Source organism: Manis javanica, chromosome 15, assembly GCF_040802235.1.
Source record: "Manis javanica isolate MJ-LG chromosome 15, MJ_LKY, whole genome shotgun sequence".
NCBI classification, from domain to species: domain Eukaryota; kingdom Metazoa; phylum Chordata; class Mammalia; order Pholidota; family Manidae; genus Manis; species Manis javanica.
In genome coordinates this window covers 8179728-8203017 of record NC_133170.1, presented here as the reverse complement: position 1 = coordinate 8203017, position 23290 = coordinate 8179728, and the positions used below count along the sequence as shown (strand labels likewise).

General features: G+C 41.4%; 1 protein-coding gene across 2 annotated transcripts in view; it reads left to right on the top strand.

Moving 5' to 3' along the window:
* The first annotated feature begins 4581 nt into the window (after positions 1–4581).
* Positions 4582–23290, top strand: part of FAR2 (fatty acyl-CoA reductase 2) — a 115586-nt gene continuing 96877 nt past the window's right edge. Inside the window, exon 1 of one of the 2 annotated variants that reach the window (XM_017662612.3) lies at positions 4582–4791. The gene's annotated coding sequence lies outside the window, so the exon portion shown is untranslated. Of the gene's footprint in view, positions 4792–5180; positions 5362–23290 lie in introns of those variants that run through there. The other variant, XM_037020296.2, reaches the window with a different exon arrangement.

The window sequence follows — 23290 nt, the reverse complement described above, 5'->3', positions numbered from 1 at the left end:
TCTGGCCAATTCCTAGATATGTCTTTAAAGTAAGAAAAACATCTGATTTTTAAATAATTTATAGACTTTATTCTTTGTATTTATGTGTCAAGAAAAAAAATGAGAAAAAGTACAGTGAGTTCCCATAGCCTTCTCCAACTTTCTCTATTTTTCACATCTTGTGTTAGTATGAGACATGTTAGAATTGATAAGACAATGTTGATGCATTATTATCAGCTAAAGTCCATATTTTACACTAGGTTTCACTTAGTGATGTCTTTTTGGTTTTGGCAGCTGTATCATGGCACGTATCCACCATTAGAGTATCCTAGAGAATGATAGTTTCACTGCCCTAAGTATCCTCCGCGCTCTGTCTATTCAGCTCTCCCTCCCCCTAACCTCTGGCAACCACTAAACTTTCTATTGTCTCCGAAGGTTTGCCTTTTCCAGAATGTCATATAGTTGGAATCATAAAGAATACAGCTATTCCAGACTGGTTTCCTTTTAGCCATATGCAATTAAAATTACTCCATATCTTTTTGTGCTTGATAGCTATTTTCTTTCCAACACTGAATAATATTTCATTGTCTGGATATACCACAGTTTATTTATCCATTCCCCTACTGAAGGACATCTTGATTGCTTCTGAGTTTTGGCAATTTGATACGAAGTTGTTACATAGATCCATGTGCATATTTTTGTGTAGATGTAGCTTTTCAACTAATTTGGGTAGGTACCAATGAGTATAATTGCTGGACTATAAGGGTATGTTTAGTTTTGCAAAAAAACTGCCAAACTGTTTTCCTAAGTGGCTGTACTCACTGGCATTCCCACCAGCCATGAATAAGAGTTTCCTGTTGTCCCACATCCTCACCAGCATTTGGTGTTGTCAGTGTTTTGGATTTTGACCCTTCTAATAGATATATAGTGGTATTTCATTGTTTTATTTACAATTCCCTAATGATGTATGATATTGACCATCTTTTCATATGCCATCTGCCATTTGTATTTATTTTTTGGTGACATCTCTGGCCCATTTTTTAAACTGCATTGTTTGTTTTCTCATTGTTGAGTTTTAAGAGTTCTTTGTATACTTTGCAGAACAGTCCATTATCAGGTAAGTCTTTTGCAAAAGTATGTTCTCAATCTCTTAACAGTACCTTTTGCAGAGCAGTTTTTCATTTTAATGAAGTTCAGGTTATCAAATTTTTTATTTTCTATATCATGCTTTTGATATTGTATCTAAAAAGTCATGACCAAGCCAGAAGTCACCTAGACTTTCTTTTGTGTTATCTTCTAAGGGTTTTATTTTTATTTTTTAACACTTCAGTTTTTAAACAATTGTTTCCTACTATGTTCCCAGCAAAAAAAAAAAAATGTGTTTCGGCCTGACTTTTCTGGCCAATTATTTTCTATTTTCTTTTATGGATTTAGATTATCAGAGTCTATAAGGCTGTAAAATAAAAGACTATTTTCCCTTGCAACAACTTTCTATTTCCTTTCTGTTAATTGGATGAGTTTAAAATAGACTGCAGAAGAACTGCAGAATTGGAGAGAACTAGAATCTTCATAAATAAGGAAGGATTTCCCGGTAAAACATGGCCTATAAATTAGTTCCTCTTTAGCACAACTAAAGGATTGACTCTAACAAGGAGTCTATCATTGTCCAGGTCCCATTTTCAAGGCTAGAACAGACCAGATTGGGGGAAGAGAATGTGAGAGTAGAGAAAGTATCTCTCTTTATGAAGAGAAGCCTTCTGAGTTCAGGAGTTTGAGAGGCCAGGCCTGGGGCAGTCATAAGAGAGTGTTAAGTTGGAACTTTGTGGAAATCGGGGTGATTATGTTCTCTTGCTGTTATTTTCAACTTGCAGTAATACTCTTAATGTTTTGAACATTTGGAAGTAATTTTTAAGAGAGAAAAATTCATAAAATTACAAAATTTAAATATTTAAAAGATTGAAAAATATTAAACATGTAAATAAATAGTTAGAATAAAATAAACTACCTCACATTTGTATTTCTCTGTATGGCCATCAGACAGACAAGGAAAGATGCTGTGTCATCTAATGAAGGCAGCCGGAAAGAACTGAGATTTCATTTAACATCTCTGGACAGTGAAGCCTTTCAAATATTGATAGAATCTGTAGTTACTGATGATACCAAATGTCTCTCATCATCAGTGAACACAACGCAGAAACAGTGATGGTGTTCTTTGAATTTTTTTCTCCATCTAACTTAACACAAGGCCAAGCCAATTACACGACTTTGCTACTTGAAAACTAGGTTACAGTCCATAAGGCCAGGATTTTGTCTTTTGCAGAAAACAACCAAATTCCTTTACCTTTTTCATTCTGATGGAGTTTTTACTTGTATGCTTCCTGGGATAAAAACAGTTTTTATATTTTTAGGTTGGAAGAAGTAGTTCGACTGTCTGGAAATGTCATTTATATTCTCACTATGCCACGTCTCTTTCATTTTTCTTATGTGATGATTGTAGCTAACATTCATAGAGTACTATATCACACAGAAGACACTGTGCTAGGCAATTTGCATTGATTACCTTCTTTAATTTTCATAGTAACTGATCATAGATCTTTATTTTTATCCTCATTTGACACACGAAGAAAATGAGACTTGGAGATTAATAATCTGTCCAGGGTCACATAGTGTTGAGCCAGAATGCAAATCCACGCTAACTGGCTCCAGAGCCCAGGCCCTACGTTGCTTCATTGCAATATTTTCTTACAAGTGTCATGAAACTGAACTTCAGTAATTTTAAGATAACTATTAAAATATCCACTTAAAGTTGTCTTGAACCATAGATCTCTCTTTCAAGAAAAAACAAAATATAGTATGCAGGAATCTACCCCCGAACAGTTTGCCTGCATTAGGTTCCCAGGCTGCTGTAATAAACTACTGGGGCTGAAAGCACAGGAACACTCCAAACTGTACATGTCTCAATCTCCCTCGGCCTTGCTCTTATAAAGGCGCTTGCTACTGGATTTAGGGCTCACCCAGATAATCCAAGATGATCTCCTCTCAAGATCTTTAACTTCATTATATATGCAGAGACCCTTTGATCCAAATAAGGTCACATTCATAGGTTCCAGGAAATTGTGCCAGGACATATCTTTTGAGAGTCACCATTCAACCCACTACATTGCCTCTTTTTCTAATTTTCTGTTATGGGTTGAATTGTGCCCTTCCTCACCCCCATCCCACCCAAATTCATATGTTGAAATGCTAATCTGCAGTACCTCAGAATGTGACCTTATTTGAAATACATTTGCTGCAGATATAATAAACTAGTTCAGATGAGGTCATTAGGGTGGGCCCTAATCCAATATGACTGGTGTCAGAAAAAAGAGGAAATTTGGACACACACACTTAAAGATGAAGGCAAGATCGGATTTATTCTTCTACAAGCCAAGGAAGACCAAAAATTACCAGAAAAACCACTAGAAGCTAGGTGGGAGGTATGACACAGATTCTTCTGCAGAGCCTTCAGAAGGAAGAACCCTGCAGATACTTTGACCTTGGAATTTTCTAGTCTCCGGAACTGTGAGGCAATACATTTCTGTTAAGCCACCAAGTCTGAGTACTTTGATGTGACATCCCTCACAAACTAATATATTCTCCATACATAGATATCATTCCAAATGGTGATAATCAAGTTATGATTTGATCACCTGTAATATGCATTTTATTAACTTTCCACTGAAAGTATGTTTTTTTATTTTCTACTTTAAAAAGTAACGCTGTAATAAACCTGTAACTCTGTCCATATGGCCTTTCCCTTTTTGTGAATTACTTCCTCTGGCTACCTTACAAGAAACGGGGATCCTTTATGAAAAGGTTCAAAACAAAAACATTTTGTGTGACTAAACATTTTATGCCTTGGAAATGTGTTGTCAAAGTGCTTTGGAAAGAGTTGTAACAATCTACCTACTATGTGACTAACGATTTCAACACATTCTCACCAACATTTGACAGTATCAAGTACTGCCATTCATGTTTTGAGAACCCATTCAGACTTACTCTGGAGAGTGGGTAGGGGGTAACAAAGTATATTTATTTGGTCCTAAGTTTCTCTCTGTCTTGTTTTTAGGGAGTCACCCGAGGAAATTCACCAGAGGCCGTTTAGGCTACTCTTTGCTTAACCTATTTAATAGAAGAGAGTCGACAGAAGAGAATTCAAGATGGGAGTGAATTTTTTTTTAATACTTGCTTCTTTCATTAATTCCAACCGTCATGAGTTAAATTTTACCTCTTTGTGTGCCCAGGGTTGTAATGGGGAGACTGAAAACAGCTTACAGGACAATATTCCTGTTTGGCTTTTCTTAACGCAGAATACTCTTTGGGGAATTAATTTACCTTCCACCTTGTTCAACGAATTAGGTCGGGCATTGGTCGATTTTAAGCAGTTCCTAGCTGAGGACTATAGGGGCTCCACTCACGTGCCTGCCCGTCTTTCTACAAGTCTTCCCCGATGATAGTCCAGTTTTCCGTTTAAAGCTTAACATTGACCAAACCAAATTCCCCCAGAAACTATCATGCTAAAATAACAAACAAAACATCTTTTTTTTTTTTTTAATCTGGAGAAGCGCTTCTGAGCAAAGCTGTCCTGTGAGGTTCCTGCAGCCCGCATCTCTGATCCCTTCTAGCCCCCCATCCACTTGCCCACTCCTACCGGCACCTACGCACAGCGCCTGATCTCTGCTCTCCAAACCCGGGGAATGGGTAAACCGCGCCCCCAGCCCCTCCTGGATTTTTGAAAGGACACTGCAGGCGCGTCCGCGGAGTCTGGAGCAGGTACCAGAGCATCCTTCCCACGGGCTGTGCAGACGGCCGAGCTGGGGACTCGGGTTTGGGGCTGCCCGTTCTGCTGGGTGGGTGGGGAAAGGTGTGCCCTCCCAGCGCCCCGACCAGACCTCGGGCTCTGCCCCCTCTTCCCCTCTTTCTCTCTAGGTGCGTGAGCTCCCCTTTTCCAGACCGGAGAGGGGCGCCTTCCTAGCCCCCTATCCCTTCACCCACCGATGAAAAGATGGGAAGGAAAACGAAAAAAAAAAAAAGCCCGCGCGCACACACGCGCACACACACTCACGCACGAGTCCGGCAGGAGCCGCGGGCGGCGGGGCGGGCGCGGAGGGCGTGGACGCCGCGGGGCGGGCCCGAGGCCCCGCCAGCCCCCCGCCCCTCCCGCCGCACGCGGGGGCCGCGGGGCCGCCGCGCGGCCGGGGGAGGGCGGCTTCCTCCCGCCCCGCGCCCGCCTCCCGGCCGGATGTCTGCTGTCACGCCCGGGAGCCCGAGCCGGAGCGGCGTCCGCGCGGCCGGAGCGCCCCCGCAGCCTCGGGAGGAGCGCGGGGTGCAGCGCCGCAGCAGGTAGTCCTGGGGCCACGCCCTGCCCCGCGGGGAGACCCGGCGGCGGCGCGGGAGGGGCGGGCAGGGCCGGGAGGCCGGAGAGGGGCCCGCGCGGGGCGGCCGCGGAGCCGGGGCGGGCGCCGGCCGGGTGTCGCCGGGGCCACGTGGGGCGCGGCGCTGGTCGCCCGGGCCGACCCTCCGGCTCCGGCCTCGCCGCGGTCCCGGCGCGGCCGGGTGGGGTCTGCTTGGGGTCTGGCCCCTGGCCCCTGGCCCCGTCGCAAGTTTTGGACCGTTTTCCCTGCGGCCTGGGCGTGGTGGCGGAGCCGGGGAGCAGGTACCCGAAGCCTCCGTCTGGAGCCGGTGGCTCGCGGGAAGGCTGCTCAGCACCCGCGGGGCAATTCCGTGCGGTTAAAAGAATGAATGACCAACTTAATTCGAGTGCCCAAAGGACCCCTGCCAGCCTCCTGCCCGTTCACCTTCCGACATGGGTAGAATTATGAACACTTCTTTTTCGATGGCCGAGGTACCTGGAGTGAGCAACTAAGGTTCCCGGGGGGGTCCGCAGGGGCGGCGGCGGCTGGCCGGATCACGCAGCGCGCTTCCCTGTGCAATGGGCAGGGACAGAGCAGGGACAGCGGAGTGACCGGGGGACTCGAGCGAATCTGCTTTTCGCGCGTTAGAGGCTGTATCAGGAGACGTGTGACACTGTGCAGATGGCAAGTGAAGAATGTCCCTGTGCTTTCAGTTACCCATCTCTCTTGACTACCGTTTCTGTGAGTTGGAGATGTGTCTGAGAAGCGCATTAGTCTCAAAAGGGCAAAAGGACTAAGTAAATGTTAAGGCAGCCACTCAAACTGCAGGAGAAGCTGTTCAGCAAAACCTCTCCTGGGATATTTATACGTGCGACCTCTAGGATGCGGCCATGAGGTTTTATCAGCCAGGCTTCAAGTGTGCAATAGTTCGTCTAGTATTTCTCAGAATGCGGTCTTTAGAGCACTCTTGTCTTCTTTCTCAGGGCATCTCCTGCACTTGTTTAGAAATCTCTTAATTTCTAAGTTATACTTCTCTATAAAACAGATATCACCGTGCATTGGTGTCTTACAGTGGTACATTTCTCCTTGATTTAAAGGAAGAGAGAAGCTTCCTGTAAGGGAGTGAAAATAAAATAGATCTTATTTGGGTGTCATTGGGAGTTTATAAAGCGTGCGGTCCTCTTGAACATGTCACTGACTTGCTTTCCTACCATCTGAAGATGCATTCTTGAGTGTATTTCTTTCTGGCAACATCTGGGCAGCCTTAAGAATTCTTTGTGTATTGTGTCCTGTGCACTCACAGAAATTCACCAATTCACCCAGAGCCTCCTGAAGGGTCCCGCACAGGAACTGCCAGCGTGCTTGAGCCCCCCAACCCGCCCCTCGCCCCACCGGTCCCTGACAGTGTATCCTGACATTGCAGGCTCTGGGAGAACAGTTACCACTCCTGAAGGGGCATTCTTAACACTTTATTTTGTTAACAAACCGCTTTAAGAATCTGTTAGAAGCTATGGCATATGAAAAACAGGCACATTACCACAGAATTCTGCCTATAAGTTCAGGAGTTCACAGTTTTCTTGATGCCCAACCACCCAAAAGTTAGCCATCCAGAGACCCCAGGCAGGAACAGCAAACTGCTGCCACACAGGCACTCTACTTAGAAGGGCCCTGCACGTGGCTTGTTATTCTGTTGGCACTGTCAGCTATCTGAATAATTTTCAAGCAAGGAGCTCCAAGTTTTCATTTTTCACTAGAGCCTGCAAATTCTGTAGCCAGTCCTGACTTTAGATTAACAGTGCTGTTCTAGGACTTACTGAATAACATCATTAGCACATAGCAATCCTACATTTCAGGTGAATTGTCCAACCCAAACCTGGAAGTTAGCTGCTATATACTTATGTCATTAAGCCCCTCTGTGCCTAGTTTCCTCACTGACTAAATAAAGACAACATACAATATCTACTACTCTGTTCATCTGAAAAGGTCCTTGTGAAGACACATTAATTAGATGGAAAGAGATAATAATTGTAAAAATAGTTGCTTACCTCGAACAGTTCTGTGCTAACAAAGGCAGTATTGGTACAGGCTTATATTTCTACTCCATGCTTCAGAAGTTGCTTGGGGATGTTTGAGTACATCAAAAGGGTTGGCAGAACCTTTATAACCCTTATATTTTGGTAGAAAAATAAAATAAGAAGTGGCTAAGGTATTCAGTACTTTAAATATTCCTTAAAAATCATTGTTTGGACAAGATTGGAATTGACAAGTAAAAATACACATTAAGTTCTTGGATCCCACAGAAACTTCCTGAATTAAAGTATGTTTGGGGCCAATTCATCAAGAAATTGAATAAAAAGGAACTGAGTCAATAATGGACATGTTTTGAGGAAGTAATCCTCCTTACTTCATTTAAGTTCTGAAAATTCGTATTTTCAAAATCTTCAGCAAGTCCCTCTTTTCAATCTTGTAGGAGATGCCTAGCAGTAGAAAGGACACTTAACCGCTTAGCAAGTTGTCTCCACCTCCTGTAATGCTAGGGGAGTTGCTGAGAAACCACCAAGCCCTCTGTCTCCACACTCCACACTTCACGACTTCTCTCTGACCTCAGAATTTTGCTTTAAGGCAGTTTTTCATTCCCAGCATGATGGCGACACATGCAAAAGGGTTGCAGAAGAAAACGGAGTGAAAGAAGATGAGTCAAATACCCATACCAAAAACTTAAAATGGGGCCACAAACGGGTGGGGAATGGAGAGTCCTTTCAGGAAGCCACTCTGTGCAGAGGCCTGCTGTGCACTTCAGGATAGGAAGTGCCAAGCCCTGCGCTCAGTAGACCAGTGACATCATGGACAAGACAAAAACACGTAAACCTAAGGTGTTAATTAACAATAGCAGCCAAGTCGCTAAAAGGCAGTGTAAGATTAGGCACTAACTAGATGAATGGTACAACAAATAAGTGCAGTGAATTCCCCAGAAGAGAATAAAGTCAACCGAAACAGATAGTGAAGTTTAAGAGGAGAGTTATATGGGATGCCCCTTATACGTTCTACTCCTAATAGAGATGAGTGAATGAGCCTTCTGGGTAAAAAGTGTACAGAAAATGAAAACCTGGCTGGAGATAAAGGTTTGTGTAAGGAAAGGCAGGAGGTAACACTGTAAGTGAATTTTCCCCTGGCTCGCTTCACTTATGTAATAAATAATTATGAAGTCCATCCTGTGACAAGAGGGCCAATTTTTCCACACTTAGTGTTAAATAAAGCAGATGTGTTCCCTATCATTTGGAACTTATGGACATTTAAAAAATCAAATGTAAAATAACAAATGGCAATAGTATTGAGAAGAACAGGATGCTGTTAAAATGAGCCGATTCAGATTTGGTGCTCTGGGAAGGTTTCTTTGACAGGTTTAAATTGATATTTGAGAGAGGCATAGGAGTTAGCTTGACAAAAAAAGAAAGAAGTAGAGGAAAAACCATCTGGGCAGAGGAAATAGCAAACGGGAAAGCTGGAAGGAGAGGAAATGACTGGATGTGTTCAAGGGACACAGAAAGGCATGTGTGGCTGCAGTTTGCTGAGAACGCTGCTGAGAGGCGGAAGATGCGTGTGGGAACGTAGGCAGGAACCTAATCATGTTAAATCTCACAGATCCTGATAAGGATCTTGAATTTTACTGGGAAGCCATTGAAGACTTGCAAGCCAGGAACTGTCTCATTTATACTTTAAGGAGATCTTTATGGCTACAATAAAGAGAAAGGACTAGGACAAAGGGCTGGAAGTGGGAAGGCCAGTCAGAAGTACTGACAGGGAAGATGGAGAGAGGTGAGCGGACTCGAGATGTGTTTTGAAAACAGCATTGATAAAATTTGATCTCTTGCATTGGCAGAAGAGCGTAAGAATGAATACCTTCAGTCGGTGCCGCTGAATGTTTTTAATCCAGAGCAATGGGTTCACATGCCTATGATGTAGATTTGCCAAAGGGAAAACCAAAAAATGCAATGAAAACCGATTAACACTGCTTAGTACCTCTGGCAAGGCTACCAGACTGGTGGGACAGAGGTGAGAGAGGAGAGGGAGGAGTCTTTTGCTTTTCATACTGTCATTTGTACTGTTGGGATTATGGATTATTCTTAAACCATGCTTGCATGCATTTTATCTTTTAGAAGGTTAGGACTCAACAAATATGACTCCTGTTTTTCTGGCTTAAGCACATGAATGGAATATGAGGTCATTTCCTAAACAACAAAAACTGGGAGAGAAAGGTCTGATCCTTACCAAAGTGATTCTTGTACAGCGTAACTCACTCCCCTGAGTGAACCTCTCTGTTCTTCCCCTCTATCTGTATCGGTGTTTCCCAAAATGTAGTCCGTGGATCATTACTTTTTTGGGGGATATTAATAACAGTAAACTGAAGAAAAGAAAACTCCCCTGATCATGTAAGTTTGAGAAACACTTGATGTAACCTAGTTAAGCAGTTTTATTGCAAGAATCCTCACAGCCTTTAACATCCAGATGCACAGTAAGAATCATCAAGGAAGAAGGGATATTTTATGCCACATTTCCTAAACTTATTTGACCTTGGAATTGCTTTCTGGCAGAACATCGAACAGAGTCAGCATTCAGCATAACACGCTTTGGGAAATACTGCCCTATATTAATAGATTAAATGTTTTTAACATTCACGGCTCTCTATTAACCATCAGCTTCTCTCATCTCTTTCATGCTACTTAGTTGGAAGAAAGCAGGAGATTGAAATTGACTCTGTTAATAGCTTCACGTGGATGATGAAAACATTTCTGCTCTATGGATGAGAGAGATTGGCTACAGGATCTGCAGTCTGATTAAAGACTAATTTTTTTTTAATTCTACTTTCCTGGCAAGTCTATGCAGGACCTCCATGAGGTCTATGACAGTCTATCAAGTCTAGGTTTGCACATGGGGAACCTGAAGCATGACCAGTGGGGAAGACTTTACAGAACTTCTCATGTCCCATAATAGGTCTGGGCCTTATTTGATGTTTGTAATGTATCTCCTGCAGGTACACACATTGTGAATACATAGGGTGTCTGTGGAAACAGTGATTTTGGAATGAATCTCATACACCTTCTTTCCTGGTCCCCAGTGCGTATGCATGGTGGTGTGTTAGACTGGAGGCAGTAATGCAATCTGTGGCTAAAGAACAAAGCAGCAGAACAGAACTATGGACGCTGACTATGGCTTCATCCATGCAGAGCTCTAGCCCAAGGATCAACAAACTATGGCCTGATGGCCACATCTGGCCCCTGCCTGTTTTTGTATATGCCTTGAACTAAGAATGGCCTTTCTGCTTTTAAATGGTTGGAAAAAAAAATCAAAAGAATAATGTTCTGTGGCACATGAAAATCATATGCAATACAAATTTCAGTATCAAGAAATAAAGTTTAACTTGAAATCAGCCAGTGCCATAGACCTATTCATAACACTGTCTATGGCTGCTCAGGTGTTCTACCCAGGAAGTACTTGTGAGCACCAAAGCCCAGTGTTTGTATCGTCTGGCCCTTTACAGAAAATGTTTGCTGTTTAGACTGTTAAACTTGCCAGTCATAGACAATTTTCATAGACTGGTTTTTCATTTGGTTTATGTTTGAGGAAGTAGTCATAGTTAGGTCAGGCAGTTATAACAAAGTATCATAGACTGGGTGGCTTATAAACAATTCTAACTGATTTGGAGGCTGGGAAGGTCCACTTCCTAGTTCATAGATGGCCATCTTTTCATTTTAACCTCACACGTGGAAGGGCCTAGGGAGTTCTCTGGAATATCTTTTTTTTTAACCGTTTATTTATTTAAGGTATAATTGATATCAATCTTGTGCAAGTTTCACATGAGCAACATTGTGGTTACTACATTCACCCATATTATCAAGTTCACACACATACCCGATAGCAATCACTGTGCATCAGTGTAGAAAAATGCTATAGACTCACTACTTTTCTTCTCTGTGACCCCCCTACATTATGTGTACTAATCATGATGCCCCTTAATCGCCTCCCCTCTCCCTGCCTACTTACCTTCCCAACCCCTTCCCTTTGGTAACTGCTGGTCCCTTTTTGGAGTCTGTGAGTCTGCTGCTGTTTTATTCCTTCAGTTTTGCTTTTGTTGTTATGCTCCGCAAACGAGTGAAATGATTTGGTACTTGTCTTTCTCCACCTGGATTATCTCACTGTGCATAATACCCTTTAGCTCCATCCATGTTGTTGCAAATGGTAGGATTTGTTTTCTTTTTATGGCTGAATAATATTCCATTGTACCACATCTTCTTTATCCATTCATCTGCTGATGGACACTTAGGTTGCTACCATATCTGGGCTATTGTAAATAGTGCTGCGATAAACATAGGGGTGCATATATGTCCTTTTGAATCTGGGATCTTGTTTTCTTCAGGTAAATTCCTTGTAGTGGAATTCCTGGGTCAAATGGTATTTCTAATTTTAGTTTTCTGAGGAACCTCCATATTGCTTGCCACAATGGTTGAATTTATATTGGTTGAATGGTACTAAATTTATATTCCCAACAGTGTAGGAGGGTTCCCCTTCCTCCACATTCTCCAGCATATGTTGTTGCTTGTCTTTTGGATGCTGGCCATCCTAACTGGTGTGAGGTGATATCTCATTGTGGTCTTAATTTGCATTTCCATGATAATTAGTGGTGTGGAGCATTTTTTCATGTGCCTGTTGGCCATCTGAATTTCTTCTTTGGAGAAGTGTTCAGATCCTCTGCCCATTTTTTAATAGGGTTACTTGCTTTTTGAGTGTTGAGGCATGTGAGTTCTTTATATATCTTGGATGTTAAAACCTTGTCGGATATATCGTTTACAAATATATTCTCCCATACTGTAGGATAATGGTGTCCTTTGTTGTATAGAAAATTTTTAGTTTGATGCACTCCCATGTGTTCATTTTTGCTTTTGTTTCCCTTGCTCGAGGAGATGTGTTCAGGAAAAAGTTGCTCATGTTTATATTTGAGAGATTTTTACCTATGTTTTCTTCTACGAGTTTTATGGTTTCGTGAATTACATTCAGATCTTCAATCCATTTTGAGTTTACTTTTGTTTGTGGGGTTAGACAATAATCCAGTTTCATGCTCTTGCATGTCGCTGTCCAGTTTTGCCAAAACCAGTTGTTGAAGAGGCTGTCATTTCCCCACTGTATATCCATGGCTCCTTTATCATATATTAATTGACCATGCATCACTGGGTTTATATCTGGGATCTCTATTCTGTTCCATTGATTTACGGGTCTGTTCTTGTGCCAGTACCAAATTGTCTTGATCACTGTGGCTTTGTAGTAGAGCTTGAAGTTGGGGAGTGAGATCCCTCCTTTGCTGTCCTTGATTCCTCCTTCTCAGGATTGCTTTGGCTATTTGGGGTCTTTTGTGGTTCCATAGGAATTTTAGAACTATTCTAGTTCATTGAAAAATGCTGTTGGTATTTTGATAGGGATTGCTTTGTTGCTCTGTTGATTGCTTTAGGCAGGATGGCTATTTTGACAATATTCCTCCTATCCATAAGCACAGAATGTTTTTCCATTTATTGGTGTCTTTCATTTCTTTCATGAGTGTCTTATAGTTTTCAGGGTATAGATCTTTCACCTCCTTGGTTAGGTTTATTCTTAGGTATTTTATTATCTTTGATGCAATTGTGAATGGAATTGTTTTCCTGATTTCTCTTTCTGCTAGTTCATCATTAGTATATAGGAATGCAACAGATTTCTGTGTATTAATTTTTTATCCTGCAACTTTGCTGAATTCAGATATTAGTTCTAATAGTTTTGGGGTGGATTCTTTAGGGTTTTGTATGTACAACATTATGTCATGTGCAAACAGTGACATTTTAACTTCTTCCTTATCAATTTGGATGCCTTTTATTTCTTTGTGTTGTTTGATTGCCGTGGCTAGGATTCCAGTACTATGTTGAATAAAACTGGGGGGATTGGGCATCCTTGTCTTGTTCCCAATCTTAGAGGAAAAGCTTTCAGCTTTTCACTGTTCAGTATGGTGTTGGCTGTGGGTTTGTCATATATGGCCTTTATTATGTTGAGATACTTGGCCTCTATACCCATTTTGTTGGGAGTTTGTGTCATGAAGAGATGTTGAATTTTGTCAGATGCTTTTTCAGCATCTGTGGAGATGATAATGTGATTTTTGTCCTTCTTTTTATTGATGTGGTGGATGATGTGGATGGATTTTTGAATATTGTACCATCCTTGCATTCCTGGAATAAGTCCCACTTGGTCATCATGGATGATCTTTTTGATGTATTTTTTAATTTGGTTTGCTAATATCATCTTGAGAATTTTTTCGTCTATGTTCCATCATGGATATTGGTCTGTAATTTTCTTTTTTTGTGGTGTCTTTGCCTGGTTTCGGTATTAGAGTAATGCTGGCCTCATAAAATGAGTTTGGAAATATTCCTTCCTCTTTTACTTTTTTGGGAAACTTTAAGGAGGATGGGTATTAGGTTTTCTCTAAATGTTCGATAAAATTCAGTGGTGAAGCCATCTGGTCAAGGACTTTTGTTCTTAGGTAGTTTTTTTGATTACCAGTTCAATTTCATTGCTGGTAATTGGTCTGTTCAGATTTCCTGTTTCTTCCTGGGTCAGTCTTGGAAGGTTGTATTTTTCTTGAAAGTTGTCCACTTCTTCTACATCATCCAATTTGTTAGCATGTAATTTTTCATAGTATTCTCTAATAATTCTTTGTATTTCTGTGGTGTCTGTAGTGAGTTTTCCTTTTTCAGTTTTGATTCTGTTTATGTGTGTAGACTACCTTTTTTTCAATAAGTCTGACTAGGGGTTTATATATTGTTTATTTTCTCAAAGAACCAGCTCCTGGTTTCATTCATTCTTTCTATTGTTTTATTCTTCTCAGTTTTATTTATTTCTGCTCTGGCCTTTATCATGTCCCTCCTTCTACTGACTTTGGACCTCATTTGTACTTCTTTTTCTAGTTTCATTAATTGTGAGTCTAGACTGTTCATTTGGGATTGTTCTTCTTTCTTGAGGTAAGCCTGTATTGCAATATGGAATCTCTTTTACAAGAGCGCTAATCTGCACAGCTCAGGTACAAAATGGTGGGAACACCTGGTGCAGGTGCTTGCATAGGACTTAGAGCTGGAAGACTAGATACTTGAGGCTTAATGCTTAAGTCTATCTTTGCAATCACAAAATCTTCCCAGATAGTGTGTTCTGTGGGAATCACAGAGTATAGAAACATGGCGTTCCTTGCCAGCCACGATGATTAGGAGATTTTCCAGGACTAACACAGAGATCTGCCTTTAGAAAAAGAATTGGTTTCAGGTGAGGTCATTCCTCAATAGGTGTTTTCCATTTTATGGAAGACCTGAACCAAAGCAAAGAATATTATATATTTCTCTGTGTAGCCAGCAATGTGATTAATAGACAATGAAAAAATCAGTCTTACTGTAATTACCAGACACTAAGAATAGCATTTGTTTATTGTTTTAGCCTGATTTATTTAAAAAGCCCTGGATAATTGTATATCCTTAACCTCTGCAGTCCAGCAAAAGCATTTTCAAGCTGCAGCTGACAAAATGTGTCCCCTGTGGCTTTGAGGCATACTGTTATCTTGTTTTTAAGGCATTTTAACTTCCCAGGCTTCTCCAGAGATGGCCCCAAAATGTTGAAGTGCACACTTGAGAGGAGAAGGGAAAGCAGAGAGTCCTCCCTGTGACTCTGTGTAGAAAAGGTAAAAAATATGGCCTCCGCTCCCCGCTCCCACATGCTTCCACCTCAGCTGAGCTGTTAGATCAGTAACACTTGATGGTGTAAAGCAGGATGACCGCGGGAGGCAAGAATAATATTTCCTGAGCCAAGAAATGAGAAAACGTCCCTGTGAAAATGCTCCACATTTTAGATCATTTTAGAAAAATAGTGTTTTACTCATCACAGATCAGTGAGAGAACACATCGCACAAAAGACAGCAGAAACCACAGGTATCCTTGAAGGCAGGATAGTTGGAAATTAGGAAGACCATCAGATTTTGTATCTGGTCTCAACATATTTGAAACCACTTCAGACCTTCCAGCAGAGTTAGATCTGCCAGTGCTCTGTCGGTCTGTCAAGAAACCAGGGGAATCTGCCCAGAAGAATTTGATAACTGAGCTAAAGAAGCTGTGTGTAACAATTCAGTATGTGTGCCTGCATTGAAGGCTTTGCTTATTATTTTCAAAGGATATTTAATACTGAAAGACGTGTGGATAGTAGCAATATGGTTTTATCCAACTGTAAAAGCAACTTAAAGATGGACAGTATTCATTTAACAAAAATAGAACCATTTATCTAAAATTAAATAGAAATTGTCCATTTAATTCTACATGAAATGTAAGCGTAAACAAGACACCCTGGTAAATATGAATGCAATCAACTTTATGTCAGTCTATGTATTTTTATTTCTATTATGCTGTAACCATTGTCTCATTCTGAATTGAGTCTTATTTCAATTGTGTTGGTTTTATACAAGACCTTCAGGACATATCTGCCCTGAGGCTAAGCATATGCTGTAAAAGATGGGCACTTGTTTTCTTACCAGAAAGCTTTGAGGGCACTAAGAACCACTTGGAGAGCTATTCTCAGAGCTGCAGGACTGTTTGGTTTGAAAGAGTTAATTTCTCTCACCCAAATGAGAAGTTTCCTTCTTTCCCAGCTTGTACCTGTCAAGACTGTCTCCTTAGTAGAATCGTCACATTGTTTCTTCCTTCTTGTTCTCCTATTTTGGACCCGTCCTGCCTGAAGCACTGATCATGCAGGTGCACTGAGTGCATTGCTGATCACAGGATTGCACATCAGGTAAATTTAGGTTTCAGTTGTTTTTAGGACACACCAACACCTTCTCCTAGAAATACTACGTGTTGGCACATGTCACGCCATCTATCTACTACCCATGGTGGTGACTGCAAATAGCTTTGCCTTAACTACGTATATTCATATTCTTAGTTGTAGAATGTTTGAGTGCCTTATCTGTATTTGGTCTGGTTCCTTCATTTTATAGAAAAGAAAAGGCAGACCCAAAGACACCAAGTGACTTCTCATGGATCTGTTTAACAGATGAGTATGGATTAGTATCTAAATCTTTTGACTACAAATCCCAAAATCATTCCATTCATTCATTCATCCATTAATTCATAGGATTTACTGAGTATCAGCCGTGTGCCAGGCAGGGTATTTAGCTCTGCAAATATAATGGTGAAAAAGTTACAATACCTGTTCTTACGCTTCAGCTCCCCCTACTCTTTGAGCGATGTTCAACCAGTTACAATTTTGGAGTTTGTGGATCGTCCAGTAAAGACGCTCAATGTAAAAAGAAATATGCATATGTTTTATTTTCCATTATTTCCCCTCCTTACCAGCCCCAGTCAATGAGTTAGCCTCCCCATAGCCCTGAACAGTTAACACCAATAAGGGTATGATGGGAAATGGAGTTAATATGAAATATTAAAAAGTCCATGGGGAAGAGAATGAAAAATCTTCCCAAGGGAACAATGTTCTCCTTTATCCACCACAAATCCTGAGGACTGCTTGGCCTGTGCTCCCTCTCTGTTCTTCTTTCCCCAAAGCTGCCTGTGGGGTAGGTTCCACCCTCAGGATTCCCCTTTCCTTTCTGCCCCTAAAGGTAGACACACAATCTCTTTGTGTTTGAAGTAATTATTGTTCACAATTGTGGGGAAAAGGCGGAAGAGCAAAAACAACCAGAATGGGGAGGTTAACAAAGTTTCCAGATTCATTCCTGTGAGTTTGGCAGAGGACCAGGAGTTAGTTGCTGACTTCCTCCGAGATGGCAAGTGGAAGCTCCATTATCTTCAGCCATCCATCTTTATTTCTAGAAGAGAGATCAAAAACCAATCAATCCTCTGCCCTAAAAATCCTTACCTGTACTTTTAAATCTGAGTGAGGACAGGCATTTGTCTGATGAGAGAATTTATAGATTTCAGCAGATTCTCAAAGAGATTGCAACCAAACTAAGATTGGAACCCTCGCTGCAGGAACGACCCAGAGGTCTCTTTGAACTGCTCCTGACCCTGGCCACTGCCAGGTCAGGCAAGATGCCTGCTGAGGGTTCCTCACAGGGACCATGGGACTGTTTGGTATGCTTATGTTCCCATGCCCCATCTAAAGTGTGTCCCATGATTCACAGCATTATGTTACGCTGAAACAGGACAAGGATCTTGACATGCCTGTGCGTAACACCTTCAGTTGCTTTGCATTCTCTAGAGCAGCTTCGCAGAGTGTGTGGGAGGCTAGTTGAGGTAGGTGTGTACGTGGGGGGCGTCCCTCGTGCAGGAGAGCCTTTAACATCACCTTCCCCTCCAGCTCTCTGGCTGGGTGTCCATAGCGAGCTACTTTCTTAGCCTTTTGGTGTTCTCGTGTGTAAGTTTGTTTGGGCTGATGTAACAAAAATACCACAATCTGGGTGGTTTAAATGACAAACTTACTGTCTCACAAATATGGAGGCTAGAAACCCAACATCAAGGTGTCGGCAGGATCGGTCCCCTCTGAGGGCTGTGAGGGAAGGACCTGTCCAGGCCTCTCTCCTTGGCTTGTAGACGGCCATGTTCCTCTGTGTCTTTATGCAGAAACTTCCCTCTATGCATGTCTGTGTCTGTGTCTGTGTCTGTGTCCAAATTGCCTCTTTTATAAGGACACCAGACATTTTGGATTAGGGGCCACCCTACTCAAGTTTGGCCTCATCTTAGTGACAAACAACAATTTTCAAATAAGGCCACATACTGAGATGTTAAGTTTAGCACTTCAATATGAGTCACGGGGGACGGGGGGACACAATTCAACCCCTAACACCCAAGAAACTAATACTTGACTCCTCCATATTGTTCTGTCGTATGGTGGTGAAACTGTATTTAAAAAGTACTTTCTGTGTTACTCAAAAAAAAAGGAAAACCCTATAATACATTTTAGGTATGAATGGATAATAATTAATGACTGTTGCCTTCACCAAGAGATTCTTCTCCATGTGATTATTTTTTATGAGGCATAATTTATATATGGAAAAATGAATATATCATGAACTCAATAAATTGAACATAGAAGCATCATAAGTCGAATACATCAAAATACTCAAGCATCTCTCAGATTCCACACCCCACCAAAAAAAAAGATTCAAAAAACAAAACATTGTGGGTACTCCATAAGTCTCCTCACACTCCCAAGCAGTCAGTACAGATCACCCCCAAAAGTACTATCTGACTTCTAAGTCATAAAGTAACTAGATTCAAACCTAGATTCGCTTTGCTAATTTTTGGAGTTTATTATATAAAGGAAATCATGTAGTATGCATTATTTTGTGGTTTCTTCCCTCAACATTATGTTTGTGAGATTCATCCAAATTGTGTGAGTCTGAAAAATATTCATTCTCATTGCTGTATAGTTCTCCATACCTTGAATATACATTGGTTTGCTCTACTGTTAACGAACACTTGTATAGTTTCCACTTTGGAGTTCTTAAGAATAGTGCTGCTAAGAAATTCTTGTGAATGTCTTTTGTTGAACCTATGTACGCATTTCTGTTGGGTATCCACACACATGGCATTACTTTAGATAGAGAGCTTTCATGAAATCTGCCGAGGGTTTTTTTCCAAAGTTTGTTGTACAATTTATACTCCCAGAAGCAGTAGTCAAGAATTCCCCTTGTTCCTCATCCTTATCAGCACTTCTTGGGTCCTGTCCTTTTCATTTTAGCCACTTTGGTGGGAGAGTATTTGTGCGGCATAGTGGTTTTGTTTGTATTGCTTTGTTGACTGACCAGCTTGAGTACCTTTTCGTATATTTATTGGCCATTTGGATATCTTCTCTTGAGAAGTTCCCAAGTCTGCCTGTTTGTTGATTGTCTTTTTCATAGTGATTTTTGCCTGTACTTTACATATTCTAGATACAATTCCCTTGTTGGGTATCTGTGTTTTGAATGTCCTCTCCCAAGATGTAGCTTGCTTTTTTCACTCTCTTCATTTTATTTATTTATTTTATTTTTATTTATTTTTATTTTTTATTTTTTTTGAGAGGGCATCTCTCATATTTATTGATCAAATGGTTGTTAACAACAATAAAATCCTGTATAGTGGACTCAATGCACAATCATTAATCCACCCCAGGCCTAATCCTCAACAGTCTCCAATCTTCTGAAGCATAACGAACAAGTTCTTACATAGTGAATAAGTTCTTACATGGTGAACAGTACAAGGGCAGTCATCACAGAAACTTTTGGTTTTGATCACGCATCATGAACTATAAACAATCAGGTCAAATATGAATATTCGTTTGATTTTTATACTTGATTTATATGTGGATCCCATCCCTTTATTATTATTATTATTTTTATTTTTAATAAAATGCTGAAGTGGTAGGTAGATGCAAGATAAAGGTAGAAGACATAGTTTAGTGCTGTAAGAGAGCAATTGTAGATGATCAGGTGTGTGCCTGTAGACTATGTGCTAATCCAAGCTAGACAAGGGCAATAAAACATCCACGGATGCAGAAGCTTTCTCTCAAAACAGGGGGGTGAGGCTCTAAGCCTCACTTCTGTTGATCCCCAATTTCTCACCTGGTGGCCCCCCGGCAACTGTGCCTGTCTTAGGTTGTTCCTCCCTTGAGGAATCTTACCCGTCTCTGGCTTCTTCATTTTATTTTTGATGAACACAAATTCTCAATGTTAATAGAGTCCACAGTTTATTGGCACTGTTCTTCCATAATTGGTGCGTCTGCCCACTCACAGGTCAGGAAGATGTTCTCTTCTCAAGACTTTCTTGTTTTGCCTTGCGTACTAAGATCTGCTGTCCTTCTGGACTTCATTTTATGCATGATGTGAGAAATAAAAATGCATTTTTTCCATCTGACTATGCAGTTGACTCAGGACCATTAATTAGAATTATGCATGTAATTTCAAATCAGGGGACCCAGTAGAAGTCTGGACACCTTAGCACATTTAAGCATAAAGTCATTGAAAACATATCGCACAGTAAGGATTCTAATGTTCCCTGTGACTATGAATACTCCAGGATCCTCTGTGTTAAGGGCTCAACAGAACTCATTTGACTTGCCTATGGGAACCTAATTTCTGGTCTAATGGGTTAAATAAAATAAAATAGTTTATTTCATATTCAAAAGTCAAAGTATAAAACTTAAAGCAAATTTGAAAAAAAGTTGCTATGTTTACATTTGGGGAACAGCAATCAGAGGGCTTATGTTTGGTTCCTAAAGAAGGTGAATGAAGGGCTCAGCTGTCTCCATGGCACTTACACACCAAATGTCTCACTCGGTTCTCCAACTCACTTCAAGAGGGAAGATAGCTGGAATAAGAAGACGCTGAAGGAAGATTAGTTAGCCTTCCTTCTAATCTTCATCCTAGTAAAAGACACTTTCTAAAGGTTTGAACTGAGGAATTAATGAGTTTATCTGTGTCACCTGCTAAAGATAGCCCATGACACATAAGAAGGTGTCATAGTATTTCTCTTACTGTTAAGGCTCTTAGGCTTGCTCAGAATCGATTGCACCAAGTTGAATTGGGCAAGAACAAGCAGGCATTGCATGGCATGTCAGTTTAGACCTCTTTCCCATCTTCAGGTTTCAGCAGGCATGATGCCGTGTTTAGGCAATCAGTCTGTAAAGGTATAATTGTGTATGTACAGTGCTGGCACCCACTGTCATTTTGCTTGTTTCCAGCACTTTCTTCCAAGCGGGCATTGGTTTCTACTCCAAAGGTAAATTTAACATCAAAGTTCCTGGGATGTAGCTAGCTCCCCCTCCCTCTGCTTCTGCCCTCAAGCCCCCTCTCTTCCTCTGCAGCCCTCCCCTTGACATCCCCAAGCCCTGTTTCCGTCTCCCTCAGAGTGTGATGCTGAGAGTGGCTGCTACCCTCTGTGGTCCCTCAGCAACCCCGAAACCAGGCTGGCCCTGCAGGGAGGGCAAAGGAGCAGGGGACATCTCAGAGAAGTCCTGGGTGGGGACCCAGAAGAGGGGAGACTGAGAGGAGGATGAAAGGACACCCAGCCCCCAGCCCTGAGCCAGGTACCGGGGAGGGAGACGGGAGCAGAGGCTGTTGCAGAACCTTCCTGCTGAAGGATGGCAGGGCTTTTGACAAGCATTAGTGTGTCAGTTAGAGGATCCGACTGTGCTTGAACCAAGATACAGAGAGGTGTTTGAGAGACAGCAAAAAGAAGAGAAAACTAAAAACATGCCTTTCCTGAGTAAGAGCGTTCTGGCTGCAGTGCCCAATTAAATTGTTGACGGGCCGTGTGGGGTCACCCACACGTTTACCATGATTCATATTATTGGGCTGATGTATATCTCGGTTTGTGGCTTGTCTTTTGACACTCTTTTTAATGTTTCTTGAAAAACAGAAGTTCTTACTATTAGTGTTGGTGAATTTACCAAATTCTTTCTCTTTGTTTTGAGATTTCTGTGCCTTATTTAGAGACCCTTCCTTGCATGGCTCTTTAAGAAATTAGTTCGTGACGACTCCTTCCTTAAACTGTGGTTTCAGACTGAAGGTTGCAATTGTCTGTTTGCTCTTGTTGATGTCAACAAGGTGATAACAATTCACATAAAGGAAGGAGATACTTTACTGGCGAAATGCAGGGTGATAAATCATGGTGGACTAAAATCATCCATATTATTTACTGAATGTTTAACACATCAAGGTACTGTGCTAGGCACTTTACAAAAACTATTGTCATATCAGTCTTGGAGATCACACATTTCACACATGAGGAAATTGTGGCCCACAAAGTTGAAAATATAGTCATTATGCAAACGTTAACATAAAAATATTTTTGAAACATTTCAGTTAAGGGAGACACTTGCAATTCAAAAACCTATTTTGTGAGTGAGTCTAAGGAACACCTTTGGTACTGAAACGCTCCCAGTGTTTGGGGAGCATAGACATGTCTGTAAGAAGAGTAGCCTTGTATTTTCCTGAAAATCAGTGAAAAATGATACCACATTCAATTTTGATGGGCAATTTCTCAGGAACAGAAACGTGGGTTTGTCTTTACTACCAAGAGATAGTTTGGGAAATCATTTTACCAGTGGCAAATATGTGAAGCCTCAGAGAGGAAACTGGCTGTTGAGGATAGAGTCTCCTTGCAAATTCAGTATCTTTGAGCTTCTAGAGTGCAGTGGTTAAGAAAACAAATACAAAGCAGAGAGTTATCAGGTGTATATGTGTCCTAGATGTTGTATAGGAAAAGCGGGGAGCAGATGAACGCCTGGTGAGAAGCTCCCTCTCCCTCATTCCCTGTGGGAGTTAGAAGACTTCAGTTTCTTTACTCAAAGTGTAAGTCTCAGCTCTGTCACTGGTACTGGCCTTGGGCCAATCACTGGCTGGCTGTGTTCCTCTGTTTCCACATCTATGGATAATAACATCTACACTGTTTACCTCCCAGGACTGTTGTGAGAAAATACTGAAATGTGCGCATGAAATACTTTAAGAACTGTTACATAAAGTGTGAAATATTGCAGGAGCTGCTAGTGTTAATAGTAAGTAGTATTGCTAGCATATAATGCTGATGGTTTTGTGTATGTATGTGTGTATAGGCTCTAATACCTAGATCTCTATGTAATTTTGTACACAAATAAGACTAATAGTAATCCTTTCCATTTAAATTATATTTTACACTCCTTGGAGGAATTTTATATCTACTATTTCATCTGAGCCTCAGAACAACCCTCTGAGGTGGGCCAAGTATTGCCCTGCTATTACAGGAAATGGGTCCTTGGCCTTGTGTGGAGAAAGAATTCAAGAACAGGTGAAAATGTGGGCTTCAGCAGTTTATTTGGAAAACAGGAGGATAGAGAAAAGTGAAAGTACACGCCCAAGGGTTGGGCATGGGCAGCCCCAATGGGACCACGTTGAGGAAACAGTC